This window comes from Chinchilla lanigera, unplaced genomic scaffold, assembly GCF_000276665.1.
Source record: "Chinchilla lanigera isolate Chin_1 unplaced genomic scaffold, ChiLan1.0 scaffold00039, whole genome shotgun sequence".
Taxonomy (NCBI): domain Eukaryota; kingdom Metazoa; phylum Chordata; class Mammalia; order Rodentia; family Chinchillidae; genus Chinchilla; species Chinchilla lanigera.
The window spans coordinates 884,789-902,214 of record NW_004955440.1 but is presented as its reverse complement, the minus strand read 5'-3'; the positions used below and the strand labels follow the sequence as shown (position 1 = coordinate 902,214).

Genomic DNA, 17,426 nt, shown 5'->3' with positions numbered 1-17,426 from the left:
ACTTGGAATCGAACGCAGGACCTTGCGCTTGCCAGGCAGGCACTGTGCCACTGAGCTACCTCCCTTGGCCAGAATTTATGTTCTTATCTGTTTGCTCAGGTAGCAGTCTCTACAACTTTGTTCTTGGTCATGGAACAGCAGTTGGAAAAAGGTATCTCCTTTCATTTGGTGCCACTTCTGTAGTATAAATTACTAGAGGTTACCTAGAGAACGCCTTTCCTTTAATTAAAGTAAAGGAACAGGGCCAAAATGTGACCTTGATTCTGGGCCCTGCTCGGAGGTAGAAGGACGGTAGGAATCCTGAATCTTGTCAAGAAATTAAAGTAACTTGCCCAGGGCTACATGACGTACTTCCACTGTGGTGGAACAGAGAACATAAATTCTCTGATCCTTGCCTACTTAAAAGATTATTTAAATTTTTCTCTAATTAAAAGGTAGAACATTTCTACTTTAAAATTCTGATTCTTTCCATATTAAAGTACAACACTTTAAAAATGCTGTTCTATAAGTCTCTGCTATTTGGTTTTGCTTTTATGTGTTAGGTTCTGACTCCAGGTAAGGAAAGGTATATGAGAATATTTTTATAAGCATATTGGAAATAAAAATTGCAAACACAGAACTTACAACCTCAAGCCACTTATTCATTACCTTGGGCATATGCTGACAAAGACAGTTGCAATGCCATTATTTAGCTTTATATGGTCCATGTGGTCATGCTGTTTATAGGTTCAATTGTACAATTTGATTTTTCTTCTAAACTCTTCTAAATTCCTATAGCTCTTCATTTTAGTGCTTAATTACAAGTTGCCTCACATTATACTATAATTGCTTCATGTAATGACCTGTGTTCCACCAAGGGTCAGTAATCCCCAAACTCCTGGAGGAGGTGCTCATTCTGTACATGGAGATGCTGGGTGGGCATTTTATTGACTGAGTCACTTTCTTTCCAAACTTGATCTGAATCCATGAGGATGGGTTTGTCGATTTTCATGCACCATTGTAACAAATTCTGCCTGTAACCTCAAATTCACTGTTGTAACTTCAAAATTCATCTTTCCTAAATAGCTATAGTTCTTGAGTAACATAATTTAATGTCTGATAGTATTTTTAAATGTATTAATAAAATCTACAACTATGCATTTATGATTGTGTGTCTTTTTAATGATGTTTTCCATAGGTCTATTAGAAAGCATACTTTTAAAGTGATACATAGCTGGAGTGTAACTTAAATTAGGCATGTAGAATATTTTGTTTATTTTTCTAGAGAGAAACAACATAAAAATATAATGACTACCATTTAATGAAAGAAATTTAGTTTAACTTGGTCAATAAGTATATTTTAAACACATCATTGTGGAGAAGTGGTGACTTCATGGGCTCTTTGAATTATTAAAAATCTGTAGAGGAAAGGCTAGTTTTTCTGCTTTTTTCAGGTAGTTAATAAAAACCTTTTGGTCTTCTCAGATAAGATTAAATTAAAATCCTATTTCAGACATATACTGGACTTAACATAAAGTAAAAGCTCAGGATTTTGTGTGCAACCACTTCCATTTTCCTTTAGAAATGGAATTATTACTGTTAGAGAAGCAAAGCCACATATACAGTATTAAAAGATCTAATAAAACAGCTCCATTTGAATAAGAATGGAGGGCAATAATGGCTTTTGGAGTCAGAATAACTACCAGTGAGAAAATGGAAATGAGTGGTATTGAAAAGAAAATGAAAACCAATAATAGCAGATTTATATATAATTTATGGAATCATGAAATTACATTTGATTATATTTTGCAAACAGATCCTGACTTGACTGACTTAAAGTGACAGGGCTTATGATGGTTATTACAATATCATAACTATGACTGCAGCCAAATTGTTTTGGTGAAAAATATGTGAGTGACAGTGAACAGTGTGGGGAATCCTTCTTGGGTATGATTAAGTTTTGTAATGCTCTCTTCATAACTTGGGGTAAAATCTGATTTGTGGAGGATCATGGGAATAACATGCTTTGTACACAAGCACAACTAGATTGCCTGAAGTTGAACAAATGTTTCCATAAATCATTACAAACTTTTTTATTTTATTGGGCTCTTGATTTGTGGTTGCTGCAATTATCACAGAGTGGGCAGTTTATCACTGCTGCTGCTATTATCTGATGGACTTCCATGTATACTTGGACTAACATAACTTAAGAGATGAGTTATGAGTACATTTAGCTCCTTCATTAATAACTGGTCAGAATTATTTTATGGTTACCACCTTAAAAGATTGATTGAAACATATTCTTATGGTCACCTTCTGAATGATAAAAGAGTTGGACAAATGAGAGAACTGGATATGAGGATTACAAAGAATTTCCTTATTTTCACGGAGGAGGGTGCTAGTTTTATATTTTAGTTTCTTATAGCATAACCATCTGCTATGACATAAAAATATACTGTAATCACACTCAAGATAACTGGCTAATTTGGGGTCCTGTTTAGTAATCTGCTGAAATAGTTCATCTATCTCTGAGTTTTTAAATTGCAAAGGAATTTGTGGAGTTCAAATATAGCTGTCCAGCAGTGCACATTTAGCTCAAATGTCTTGGACATCAACAAATTCTTTCTAAAGAGGTAAACTTATAAATCTATTTAAAGAAAAGGAAAGAGCCAGAATCTAGGACTTTGTCTAAATCCACCCAGACTTATAGTTATATTTTAGTTTATGCTTGTCTCCTTGCTGGATTTAAAAGAAAACAGAAACTCACATTACAATGTGCACAGGTCAGTACTGAAACACAAACAAAATTTCCTAGACCTTTATTTGCTCTGATGTAGAACTATAGTATTAAAATGAAAAGTCTGAGCTTCATGATTTTTGTATCATCTGTTACTATTTCTGATTTAGCTGAAATAAATATGTTTACATTATCTGGTTGAGATATTGAAATGCTCCTAGGCATTCTTTTTTATTGTTATAAGAGAATTTAAAAGTAAACAAAAAACAATAAAATTGATACAGAACTTCAAAACAAAATGATAGGAAATTAGTAATGGTTATTATGCTACATATTGATATCTTCAAAACAGTTGCTTAGATTGCAAGATATAGACATGCAAAATTGATCAACCAATTAAGCGCTAACTGTTCCTTTCAATAAACCAATAGAAATTAGTAGTGCTATCTTGTGTATATCAATATAGTTCTGGTAACATTAGCCAGAGCAATTAGATAAGAGAGAGAAATAAAAGGAATAAGGCTACATAAGGAAGAAGTAAAATTATCATTATTCACAGTTGACATGATACTCTACTTAGAAGATCTCACAAAACTCCACCAAAGACTTCTAGGTTTAATAACCAAATTCAGTAGCATAGCTGGATACAAAGTCAGCACCCAAAAATCAATAGCATTCCTGTAGGCATTTTTATTAATCACTTCTCCTCACTGATTCTTTGAGGTTCCTTACTTTTTTATGTAGTTCTATCATTCCACAAACTCTGAGAGTTGTTGTTTAACTGTTAGTTTGGACAGACCATGACAGGAGTCTAAGTCCAAAAACCTTCAGTCCAATCTTCTTTCCCTTACTGTGGTATAATGCTGCTTCTACTTCTTCCTACATAATTTTATGAAAAAGTCATTTCATTTCCATGAATATTCATGAATTTTATTTGTATTTTCCAACCACTTGCCAGTAACATCTCTTAGTTATGGAACTAAAAATGTCTCCTGACATTTTCCAAGTGTTCCCTAGAGGGCAAAATCATCTCCTTTCTTTGTAGAGAACAGAGCTCTAAATAAGTCATTTATGCAAGCATTTTCCTAAGTATATTCCAAGAAACACTAATTCCTGTGTCACTAAGTTATAGATATTTTAAGATAAAAGTATGTAGTAGCCAAATAAATTTGAAAACTGCTATGTAAAACCTGGTTTTAAATATTTTAATTAGAGAACTTCTCAGAGTCATTGATATTTTTAATATATGCTATACATATATAAATATGGGATATAAAATATAATTTTGACTTTCTAAAACTATTCCTAAATCCTACCTATCTGAGAGCTAAGATTCTAAGCACAACATTTTTTTTTTTTTGTACCAGGAATTAAACTCAAGACCTTGCCCTTGCCAGGTAGGGGCTGTGCCACTGAGCTATATCCCTGGCCCCCAGCACAATATATCTTGGGAAATGGTAATATATGTACTTGATATCCAAACATACACCATACATGACTTCGATCTGCCTCCTCTACCGCTCTGCTGACATTCTATTGATGAGTTGATGCGAAGAGTTTATGTTGTTGGTGAAAGATGAAAGGCAGTATATAAAAAACCAGTTCTGAGTTTTCTACCACTTTCCTGAGGGGAGGCTCTAGCCTCTGTACCAAATTCCAAGAATTTGTAAATTATTGATTATAAACTGTTTGCCCTAGTAAAGTACTTGACTCCTGTTTCCTAAGGGGAAGAGATGATGGTTTGCCATATCACTAGAAGAAGTAAAATACCTAACTTAAAATGTACAGTTATTTTGTTGAGAAAAAACCCACAGAGCTCATCCCTTCCAACAGTGCAATCTTTTTTGTATATCTAACACTTCTTTAGAAATAGAACTTCACCTTTGTTTTCTGGCTTGCACATAATTCTTCTGCTAAGAAAAAAATAGAAGGGTAAAAGCTGTTTGCATTCTCATTATGATTCAAATTTTGCTTATCTAAGATAATGAGCACTAAAATAAAATGATATTCAATATTCATTCATATTCTACATGTTTTGATATATTTATTCATTTTTGGTAAAAGTTATTGGCATCAGTACCTCTAGATTCCTTCCAGGAAAGAATACTCTTACACACATATGCACAAAGCATACCATTTTTTATACAGCCCCCCTCCCTCAGTTTTATACTCTGTCTATGTGAAAGAAAAAAGTACTTTGCTAATGTGTCATCTGGACATTTCTTGGTAGTTTTAAAACAGAGGTAAGAAATAAAAGTTGATGAACGCTGAGTGACATCAGGCTCAGAATATCGTAGTCTCTGAGATTTACCTTCTATATATATTGGATCCTAGGATTGTATTATCCAGGCTGCTAAAGAATTAGCATGCTTCTGTCCTCATGGGGTTAATTTATGTAGACTAAGGAGATGCAGAGTATTGAACAGGTTGCCTTTGCTGTAATCATAGACCTCCACTGGGAGATTTTAATTGGCAACAAGTAAAATTGCTCTGCATGAATTCTTAATGGTGGACACTGAATAAAATAAGAACTATGATTTGTTTAAATCCCTTCAAGAGAAAAGGAGACTATCTCTGGGGTTTAGAATGTGTAGCAAACAAAGACAGCACTCAGTGCTCTGTAATTGCAATCAAAGCTCTGAAGGGGAAACATCACGCTATGCCAACTCAGTAAGGGCACTTGTTTCCCTGTCTCCCTCCACTGAGGTGAAAAGAGACCGAGGGCTGGCACGTTTTACATTATCGACCCCTCCTCTCAATCTTTAGACTGCATTTCTAAATCATAGCTGTGTTCTGGGGAATTTGCAAGCCCCAGGGCCACCTTGGAAACCCATCAATGTCATTCCCCAATTACCCACCAGGGGTTATTTCAGAAATGCAGACAGTCCCAGACCCCTGCCAGGATAAGTCTGGCCTCAGAGCCGTGCCCTCTGCCCAGGACAAAGAGGAATAAATCAGGGCTCTGGAAATTGGGTATTGGCACATGCTTCAATGATTTTGTCATCCCTGGACAGTAGTAGGGAGGGCCATGGGCCAAACTGTATACCGAGGATTATTCCTGTAGACAGCTGATATTGTTATAGAGGAGCAACGGTATCTTCAGGCTTCTGCTCATGACTCTGAAGCCCTGAATGGGTAGTACCACTGTCTTTCCAGGGACTTTTGGTCTGCAGTGGGAGGGGCTAGTAGAACCAGGCCCAGAGAGGCATCTGAATTACTTAAAGCAGAAAATCACCCAGGTTCATGTCTGACTTTGCATCTTGCAATCAATTTTATAGTTTTAAGTAAGGTTATGTGATGTAAGGTTATGTGTGGTATGTGATCTGCGTGTGTTTAAGGGGCACCTAGCATTCAAGTTGAAGTCTGGGGGGTGAAAAGATATCATAAAGGTTAAGGTGAAAATCTGTACCAAGTTTATATCCATGATTTTTAATCCATATCAAATATGTCCACCTTTCATTCTCTAAAAGCCTCACACTAAACCATCAGAGAACACACAATTATGTTATGACTGACTTCAGAGATGTGTAAAACAGACTGTTAAAAACCATGTGGGTTTTGTTTCTTCTCCTTTACTCCAAGCTTTGTGTGCATGAAAACTTTACATATTCTTACCAAGATCGTACCATCAGGGCTGGCAGGAGAGCAGAACTTTACAAACACATTTTAGAAGACACTCTCTGAAGTTCAAAGAAAGCTTCTCAGAGCGACTAACATGTTGATCCACTTCTTGAGAAGAGCCTGATGGATGGAATATGGGCCAGTGAAGAAGCAGTTGTTGAACAAATTGAACTTGAATTGGAATTAAGATTTTAGAGTTTAATTATACAGAGGATGATAAGAAATTGAGGTTATAAAATTCTTTATAGTTAAGCAAATAAACCCCAGTATAGATGGAGTCACTAGGTTAACCTACAGAAATATAAAATTCCACCTAAAGTAACTAGGAAAACATTGCACTTTAAAGATTGATTCACTGTGATCATAGGAAGCTTTCTTTTAAAAATGTTCTATTTATTCATTTTTATTAGTATATGTTTAAAATACAGAACAAATATATTCATGGGGGAACTGGTACGTGTACATTGGTGTGTCCTTCCTCTCCCTCCCCTCCTGTGTGTCACCCCATCTCCTCTTCACTTCCACAGACCTGATAATTTTGTACAAAGATGATTTCAAAATTGTACTTCTAGTTCAAACATGTTTAAGTTTTTCAAGAAACACTGCAAAAGCACTAAAAACTCTAAAACCAATAGGGTTTGGGAGTTACCCAGAGAAATCTACCATTATTTAATCTGAAGACATTTAGCTTAATACACACTTCTTACTTTTAGATCCATGCTTATCATAATATGAGTGCCAGGAACCTAATATGATTTATTTATCTGAAATTAAAGAGCCCTAAGCAAAAGGCATCTTGTAGATTTATTTGGGGTAATAAATATCAAAAATATTTCCTACTAAGTTGAGAGAAAAACTGCAGCAGGCAGCAGTATAAATGATCCGCTTGACATAAATATGTATAGTAATGCTGATGTCACACCCATTGTAACAAGTGACAAAATGTGTTTCTTTAATTTGGAAGGAGAAATGAAATGGCTATTACCATAGCCTTCCACTTTATTTTAATGGAAAAATACAATAATTTGACAGTGTAGTAGTTTTCTAAAAAGGGGGGATTGATAGGATATACATGAGAGTAACTCTGCCCTTAAAAAGGGTACTGTTCCCCCTTAACCCTATGCCCATTCTTTGTACAGCTTTCCATATTAAGAGGCTTGGGAGGGAGGGACTCCCAGTACCTACCTCCACCCTGCCACACTGGCCTCTCTGAAAAAAGAACATACAAAATGCACTTTCCTCCCACAAGTGCTTTAATTATAGTGCACTGTAGAAGTACATATCACAAATTAGAACTGATCAATAACCCAAAAGAAAGATGACCTGGATCAAGGAATCAGGAGCAGATTAATGAGATTAGCAAGTGGTTGGTAGAGTAATAGTTCAAATATCTCAAGACTGAGAAAATTTCTAAATGCAAATGTCTGTTGAAGGGTTGGCTGAAGTTGGCACTGTGTGGCCGGGTTCATAGCCGGACACCCTCACCAGGTTGCTTTATGAGCACTGTGTGCATTTGCCACTCAGGCTTTGCCTTATCTTGGACGCTCGGGAATTAGATTATAGATGGAGTCTCTATGGCAATAATCCTGGATTTTGACCAGATCAAAAAGTCTGCCTGAGAGAAAGTTAAAGGTATTACAGCTCTTACCTCTGTGCTTCCACACTGGTCATATTTTACCACATTAGAGATCTTTCACTTAGACCCCAAGGCTGCTCTGATTTGCATTCTGTGATGCTTCAGAATAATGCTCGAACAGGTAATTGTAATTCCGTCCTTAGCCTCCTTGGCCTCTGCACCAGTCCCAACCATGTAGCTCTCAACAACACCAAGTTTTCCAATTACTTTTTGAGGCCAGGTCTTATCGCTTCTCGGCCTTTTGGCTAAGATCAAGTGTTGAGGCCAGGTCTTGTACCTGAACCTCTTTGTCCTGTGAGACCAAGTCTTCTCACTCCTCCTGTGTCTCGTAGTGCTTAGCATAAAACAAGGAAAACTTCAGTGGTGAGACTTCATTTATCTTGAAAGGTCAGAGACAATTGGAAATATGTTTTACCCATCTTGGTCTGGAGCGACTGAGCATAATATACATGCTCAAGAGACTTCTACACTGCAGGGACTGGTGATAGTTCAGGAAGGGAAATGAGCAAAGACTCCTGTGCTTATTAGGAATGAACTCACTTTTATTTCTAAGGCTGTGCAAGAAAATGAACTCAAGCAAGTGTAACATAAAGTTGTTTGTGTCAGTGGCATACACATGCTAAATGGAACTTATAGTTTCAAGGTAAAGTTAGTAAGTTAAAAATTGTGATATTTAAGAAAGATATAAATATTATTAGTATTACACAAGGCCAGTACGAATGCTTGTTTACCTACTTTCAAACACCTTTTAAAATTCAACCATAAAGTAAGCTTTAAGGTGTATAATGTCTGATCATATCTTTCCATGTCATGATAAAGGCTCCAATATTAACGGAGTCTTATAGAATGGATATATAATAGTAAGACATATAATTAATTGATGTATATTCACAATTATATAACAATCGTCAAATGTATTCCTATCCCTTCATTTTATTCCATTAATCAAATTGTGATCTTGAGCTGCAAACAAACTTACAAAAAGAAGCAGTGGAAGGATATCTCATGAGTTTGAAAGAAGACAAGAGTTATCATAGGTTTTGAAAAAAATCCATATAAAAACCAAGGCCTTAAATATATATATATTTTTAATCCCTCCACTTTGTGTAGCATGAGCTAAAGCATAATTATAGGCATACATACCACGTTACTTTTACAAACAAGATCAAGGCTTAACACAGAAGGTGGGCAAGGGGATACAAAGTGGGGAGGGCCTGAGAATTTTGACCAGCCAGGAGAACATAAGGGACAGCAGGGGAGATTAGCATGAATAACAACGAACCCACCGTCAAATAGAAGACAGCTTTCAAAGGATTAGTGGCAACGAAGACAATAGAAAAAAGTGAAAAAGTAAACCTAACAACGAAGAACAAATTATTTTATTAGCTTCTTCAGATCACTTAATTATAAGGGACCCTTTTTTTGTCTTTATCCCTTAAAATGTACTGAGCTATACATGCTAATCCAGTAGGGGGTGGTACCTGGTGGCACACCAATGCAATCACAGGCCATATTCTGGTTAATTGGTGACTGTGCCATACTGTTACCAGACTTTCAAAAATATTCGCCCTGATTCATCCACAAAATGTGGAACTGAGGCCCTGATTCTGCCACTTACCATGTGTCCCTGCAAAAGTCATGTAGGCATTCTAGGCTTCGGTTTCACGTTGGCCACAGAGATGCTTGAGATAAATGATTTCAGCAGTCATTTCTTAAAGAGTTAACAATCTATAATCTTTATAGTCATTTGTGTAGTCAGTTGAAGGGTTCAGTGATGAAGGCAGAAGTGATAGCTACTGTACATCAAATCATTAAATATTGGAGGTGGCAGTTTCCTTTCTTGAGAGTAGGCAGATACTAATATCTTCATGAGCTGCATTCTCTTTAAGCTCTAACTAACTGTATGGTGGTCTCTTGGCCTTGAAGCTTCCAGAGGTAATAAAACAACACGTTGGCAGATGGAGGGCACTAGAGCAAGGTCAGAGTCTGTGACCACTTTGAAAAGGTTTTCCAGGAAATTGTTCCATTGAATAATATTTCCCCAGAAGTTATGAGCACAGCACAGTGGAAAAAAAAACCCAACCCCCCAAACCAAGTAAATTGTGCAATATTAAAAAAAATCAGCAGCAGCCACTTTGGGGTTAAGGTCCCTATTAAGGAAATTACATTGTCTGATGCTGCCTCTTCAGTATTCTCTAGAAATTCACAGGCTTGCTGGCTAATTGAAAGCCAAATGTATATTTACCCAGACATATCCACTTGTATTGTTTAATAGACTTTACTGGTCCTACGCTTTGGAAATAGAAATGTGAACAGGGTCAATTGCAGAAGGCCATTCTAAAATTCTTTTATATCACAACTGAGCAAAAGTTCTCATAGTCAGATCAGACATACACTTTAAAACTTTTGCTCTTGGGACCACTGCCCCCAAGATTATACAATTTAAAATGTACCAGAAGTCACATCTATGCAAAAATATTTCTCCCACTGGACTGCCTGAATTTCTCTTGGTAAGAAGAAAGGAAATTGTTTATCTAGGAAATCATCCCTGAAACCTGTGGTTGCCTCTCTTATCTCTTCCTAGTATCCTGTCAAGGATTAGTCTGAAAAATTATTACCCATGGAAATCAAAGTCCTGGAAATTTAACAAAACCAAAAGCACTTAGGACAGGCGAGAGGATGTTGTGTTTGAAATGTTACAGAACAAATCTAAATAAGGTATTTCTATTTCCAACCACAGACACCCTTACCAACCATGACTTCCTTTGTCAGTCATTATTTCCATATGTGCACTCCCTTACCCTTCTCCCCATTCTAAACGGAGGAGCCATGTCTCTCCTCCAACAAGCATCCCAGATTCCCCTGCTCCGTATCTCCTTGTGTGGATTTTTCATCCTACTTGAGCTTTATTCCCCTACAGCCCTCAACTGGAGACATCTCTTTCTCTTTCTCTCTCTGTCTCTATCTCTATCACTATCTATCTATCTATCTATCTTACTTAAAAACTGTAAAATTTTCTCACATACCTTAATTTCATCTTCACTTTCCCACTGCTGGGAGAAAATATCCAACACCTGCAAATTAAAGAAGGGGAGGTTATTCTGGCTCATAGTTTCAGAGGGTTTGGAACACAGTTGATTGGCAGAAACAGCATGGTAGAGGAAAAGCAGCTCACCCTATGGCAGCCAGGAAGCAGATAGAGAAGGGAGGAACCGAGGACAAGAACCAACCCTTCCTGGTCACATCCCCAGTGACATGCCTCTTCTGACCAGGCCCCGTCTCCTAACACATGAAGATTTTTGGTGGATATTTTAGATAAAGACTATAACATTTAGCTACTGTATTTTTTTTCCTTGAAAGGGAAATTTAAAATTCCATTAGTAACTTTGCTGGTTAAATCATATCAAGTGTATTTAGTTTGGATATCAGTTAAAGACACTACGAACCAGAGTGTCCACCAGGCCTCTGAATAAAATGGTAGGAGATGCGGAATACTGAATAATGGTGCCAAGGAACTGAAGGTCTTTGCTTTGGGGAAAGAAAAAGACTAAGGGGTAGCATAATTGTTCAAAAACTTCAACCAGTTGTCCTATGGAAAAGGAATGGGATAAGCTGGGGGATAGAACTAGTAACTAGTTGTCTAAGCATCTTAGACTGTTTTCTGTTGGTATAGTAGTCTATCTGGGATTAGTGATTTATAAAGGAAAGATATTCACTCAGATCACAGTTCTGGATACCGAACAGGTGGTTCCCTCCACTCTTGGTGCTGGGGATCAAACCCTCAAACTCAGGGCGTCAAATATGCTCATCATTTGCTCTACCACTGAGCCACACTCACAGCCCAAATTCTGGAGGCTAGAAATTCAAGATCAAACCGCTGCAGTGGGGAGGGTATCATGGTGTGTCATAACCTGGTGCAAAAAAAAGGGCAAGCACGTTCATGCAGAAACGAGAAAACATGAGAGGTGGCCTCACTTTATAACAACTAGTTCTTGTGGTAACTCACTCTGGGGAGAACTAATCCACTCCCAAAAGAAAGGCATTAATCCCATTATCCTTCAAAGGTCTTCCCACATGTCGACACTTACATTAGAGACCAAGTTTCAACATGAGTATTGGGAGACAAAGCACATCTAAAGCATTACACTCTTACAACCTGAAACTCGGCACTAGCAAGGGATGTCCTAACACTACCATCCAACATAGAGGAAAGTATTCTTGAGAAAATGAGCTCTATACCAGTACAAATGTTAAAGCAAAGCCAAGCTGACTATCTTTCAGGTATAGTTCAGAATGGATTCTGCTACACAAGATGGAAAGAGATTAAACACCCCTTTATAACTGCACATCTGGCTTTCACCCTCTGGGCCTAATGTTATGATTTGTAGCTCCACTGAACATATTGGCTTAACGCTCTCTATACTAGTTAAGGGATTTATTCAAAGACAGTTTCATGTTTTTCCTCAGTTTTCAGTTCTCAAAAGGGAGCAGAGTCGGTACCATCTACCTTTCCTCATGTGACTTACTTTTTAGACTCCACTTATTTGTGTCCACCTGTTAGAACACTCTAAACTTGTTGATTTTCCTTTTCTTTTTGCAGTACTGGGTCTTAAGTGGAAGGAACCACCATTTAAGCCAGGCAAGGGCTCTACCACTAAGTTACATCCTTCAATTCTCCTCTTAACATGTGGAGATCTAATATAAACATATTGTATTTTGGCCAGATTGCAAGTTCAGTTTTCATCATCCTTTGAGAGAGGGCTATTATTCTAACTTCATGATTCTTTCCCTAGTGGTACTAATTGTTAATAACCATTAGGCAAAATTCCTAAAATTTCAGCATTGCATCATGCATATATAGTTACTCCCTTGTGGACTCAAATAATATAAATCAATATTTCAAGAAAGAGCAGAGAGTGTTTTAAATTTAGAAAATCCCTTTTTCTTTACCAATCCTTTCCTTCCCCACCCGAACTCCCTTTATAAATTGCCTTATTCTGTTTCATATTTTCATTTTGTCTAAGTCCAAAGCTTTATTTATTCCTAAGAGTTCATTTAGGCATAACTAGGTAGAACTAATAATTATGAGATCCTTCTTGATCTTGGTAGAACTGTCCAGAAGAAGGAAAGAAGTTTTAGATCATCACTGAAGTGAGCAATGACTAATATAAAATTTATAATTTCAATGTTAAGGAATATTTGGGAAAATGGTGTTAAAAAGAAGTAACAAAGCCCATGAGAAAATATTTGCCTAGAGAGCAAAAATGAAAAGAGCTACTGGATATTCTGCTAAAGACAAAGGTTAAGGTTTGGAACTGTAGATCTTTGACAGAGTTAATGTTTAGATTATTCCAAGTTCCTCCTTATTATGAAAGTGTTGTGTGTCTTTTACACAGGATACATGTTCAAAAACTGATGACTTTCAGATCCTTTATTTCAGAAATCAAATTCCACTATCCCTTCTCTGTGTTCCGCCTACCCCATCCTCCTGAGAAGAATATTTCTTGCTCACTTAATACATTAGCAAGAGAGTTGATTTTTCTGGCACAATGCTAAACCGTCATTACGGTATAGAAGTCCTATTTCTAGGCAGTTTTAAAGCAGAATCATTACCTTTCTTTTCATAATTGTTAAGTTCATATTTGAAAATAACTCATTGTTGCATAACATGTGAGAAATTATCATGTAAAGTTTGCATTTGTCACATTAGCTTAAAAATTGCAGTAAATACAGTGTAGGTTGTTTTTCTACAAAACAGTTGTTGGACATTGGAGCACATTAGTTAACTGGGACCATTGTTAGATGTGACTGTTCTAGTATTTCACAGAGAAGAAATCAGTTGAGATTGGATGAAAGGCAAAAGTTGATTCATTTCTCATAAGGTAACATTTTGAAGGAGGTCAGTTAGGTTAGCTTGTGAAGATCATTTTTGAATCAGATATATGGGAGGATAGAGATCTTCTGATATTTCTTGGCTAAAGAGATCTTCTTTTCTCTAAGAGCCATACAGTTAGGTTCACATTTCACAGTATGTTAGGAATGTCCATATTACAGATGCAGAAATAATTTAAACACATGCTGCAACACAGTGGCAGAAATTTTAGCATTGCTGTACCAGTGTTTGTGTATGTTGGTGGACACATCATGAAAAGTTCATAGGTTCATAATGTCTGGCAACCTTCCCACTTTTCATCAGAGCAAACCCAAGAAGAAACTGTGGATAAATTCTTAAGAAAACTTTCTCATGGGATCTCAGAGACTTGGGTCTTCATGTAAACTTAGAATACAAAAATGTCCATTAGGCTTCTGCATGAGAATGAGAAATGTTAGGTACAGTTGTCTTGGTTAAAATATAGTCAAAAACTGGTTTATTCCACTATTCACAACCCAACAGCTTTGCAATTTCTCATGTAATCCCAAAATTCAGTGTTTGGAGGTTTTCATAAACGGAAACAAGAATTGCTAGGGAGTGCCATGGCTATGTGCCATCTGTGCCTTTGGCAGAGTCAGCAAAGCAAGGGCCCCTTTGATGTCAACTTCAAAAGTTCATAACATGACCCATGCATGCTATTTTTATTCATCAGCTATGTGATTGGGCTGTCATTAATTTATACAAGCCACTTAAAATCTTTATATTTATAACTTCTCCCACCTCTGGTTGGGCAAAGAGTTCTATAAATGTAATCCATACTCTGTGGGGAGTAGATCTTCCTTGTATTTGCCCTAAATGTGCACAAGCTAGAAGTGGTGACCTCTCAGTTAGTCATTTTAGGATTTAGTGAAAAATTCCATGTTTGCCCTATTTATATTATTTACAATCTTTGAGACATCATTCACTTTGTTTCTAAAACACAGCACTCACAGAAAAACCACAGCTTCCTTGAGTCTCCCATCTCTTAAAGCAATGTATACATTCACTACTTGGACACAAGTGCCAGCCCTGAGTTTGCTGTTTTGTAACTATGGATAAGTTATTTGGCCCCTAGACACTTGGTCTTGAAAACAAAAATTTAGGCTGAAATTCCTGTTCAGTTCTGTGATCTTTTGAACTTGTGAATAAAAAAAAAATGTGAATTACAGAACTTACATTTGAAGGCTACAGAAATAAATGGAAAATAAAATCATCATTTAAAAATGGAAATGAATATTTTGGGAGAGTAAGAGGGAGTTTTATAAATAAAGACAAATTATGGCATGTGACATGCTAATGCATGATGCTGAGCTATTACTCATGGGTGGAAAAAAAGAGACAAGATTTTAAAGAAACCTTATTTCTCTTCCACTTAACAGTACATGGTCAGCCTTGCCCATTTTCATGGCTCTGTGTGATATTTCATCATTCATTACATCCTCCTGGTCATTCCTTTTCTTAACATTGTACATGTGTATGAAGAACAGAACTTCATTATGTTCTATTTCAATGAATACGTATGTTTCCCTCGTTAAACAATAAGTTCCTGGAAGAAGGAAACTTTGCTGATTCATATTGGCACCCCTCCATGGGTGGCACAGTCTAGAAACATTTAAATGGATACAGTCATGAATGGTCATGGGTTCAGAGCAAGCTCTTTAGTGCCAATGCCAAGGAAATAGGAATTCTGATAGGAATGAACTGGCATGCCTATCCCACCACTGGCTGTGTTTCTACAAGGGAAGGTGTTCTCTTACTGCATTCTTGGACTCCGATTCACGGTTGACTTTCTCTCCATAACCCTCTTCTCTAATTGCTGCTTTGGTCCTTCCCAGTGGGAATTTCCTACTTGAACTCCAGTATTTGATCTGATGTAAGACTTCCTAGCCACAGATTAGAAGAGACTTATTAGTATATTTTATTGCTTACATATATATGTTAATCTCGGCCAGCATCTTCTACTTACTGTGTGCATGTTATATGGCCACACCCTAAATTGACACTCTGGCCTTCATGTCATAAAACTTGTTGTCACTTTAAGTATCTTTACCCCTCTGTTCTTCCAGCTTCTTATAAAATATATCATAACAACTAATGGCTTGTTCCCAGCTCTTAGATTAATGTTACTTAGAATGAAAACCTAATACTTTTGTTCCTTCATTTGGTCATGGGCTTTCTCAAAATTGCTCCTCCTAGGCACCGCTGCTGGATCCAGGTTGTCACTCCTAAGTCTGTCTCCTGTTTTTGTCCTCATCTTTGTTTTTGGCTCAGGTAGAAAAGTTGGAATGAAATATATATGCAGTATTAATCTAAGAACTTCTCAAATATTAGTCATTGGTTCCTCATAACTATGACAGTATTGCTGTACAACAGACGAGGAAAATAAAACACAGACATGAAATAACTAGTCTGGCCCAAAACGTGGGTCCTTAATCATTACCCTGAACATCAATAGTTGTTGACAAACATTTCCAGCTTTCTTCCTTACATGAAAGGCACTTAATAGGATTGAAGCTCTTTTGTTGGGTGGGAGAGGGCAAGTTGCTCATTCTGACCAATGAGTTACAAAGAAATACTCCAAGATGAAGTATTTTGTTGTGGATATTCAACCTCCCATGCCTTTTGTGCTTAGCATGATAAGCAATATTCTGAAGATGTTGGGATCTCTCAAGCTAGGGTCATAGAATGAGTACTGTGAGAGAGTCTCCTGAGAACAGGTAGTATAAGAAAGAAATAAGGTTCTCTTTTCAAGCCACTAAACTCTGAGTTGTTGGTTAGCTCACTATATAACCTAGCCTATCTTGCCTCGATAATAGGCTAATATAAAATAAAGGCAGAACAGATTCTCTGTGTACCGAGAAGGTATTTCTTAAAAGTTAATCACATTGTGGTACTAAACACGTTTAATCTCTTCAGTACCAGTTTCACCTTTAGTTTATGATTTACCTTATTCCCAATATCTCTCCAGAATATCTTTGAGAGCTTCCTTTTATAGGAAATTCTGGGTCTTATTCTTCTTAACACTTTTACAAATTTACTATAACTGCCCAAATACTAGCTTCATTTTATATTTTATGATATTTGAGAACTTTAACTGTTGTCATATTCATAATTCATAAAATAGATTTTAAAATCTTGTTTGTATTTTGGGGAAATATACAGTAGTCTTGCATGGACAAAGGACAATTTAAAACTATATAAGCAACTACAACTACATTATAAAGAAAGTTGTGGTGCCTATTCCTTTATTAGGCTTGCTGTATTTTAATTATCTTGAAAAAATCTTGTAGTTATTACTGGCTATAAAAAGTTAATTTAGGTTTAATTTTAAAAGTTAATTAGCTAAAATTACTCTTCTTCTAGCTATTAAAAATGAGATGTCTCCTACAGTCAGCAGAGTGTATGTACTGCAGAAAAACTTCCATGCAAAACTTGAGGACTTGTTAGCATTCACAGCATCCATTTAATTACTGTATTGTATTAGAGTAAATCAAAATTATAATCATTGCAGGTTAAGTATCCCTCATTCAAAATAACTAGGG

General features: G+C 36.6%; 1 protein-coding gene across 4 annotated transcripts in view; it reads left to right on the top strand.

Moving 5' to 3' along the window:
- Nckap5 (NCK-associated protein 5) overlaps positions 1-17,426 on the top strand; it is an 892,836-nt gene that overhangs the window by 257,010 nt on the left and 618,400 nt on the right. The gene's annotated exons all lie outside the window — the stretch shown is intronic.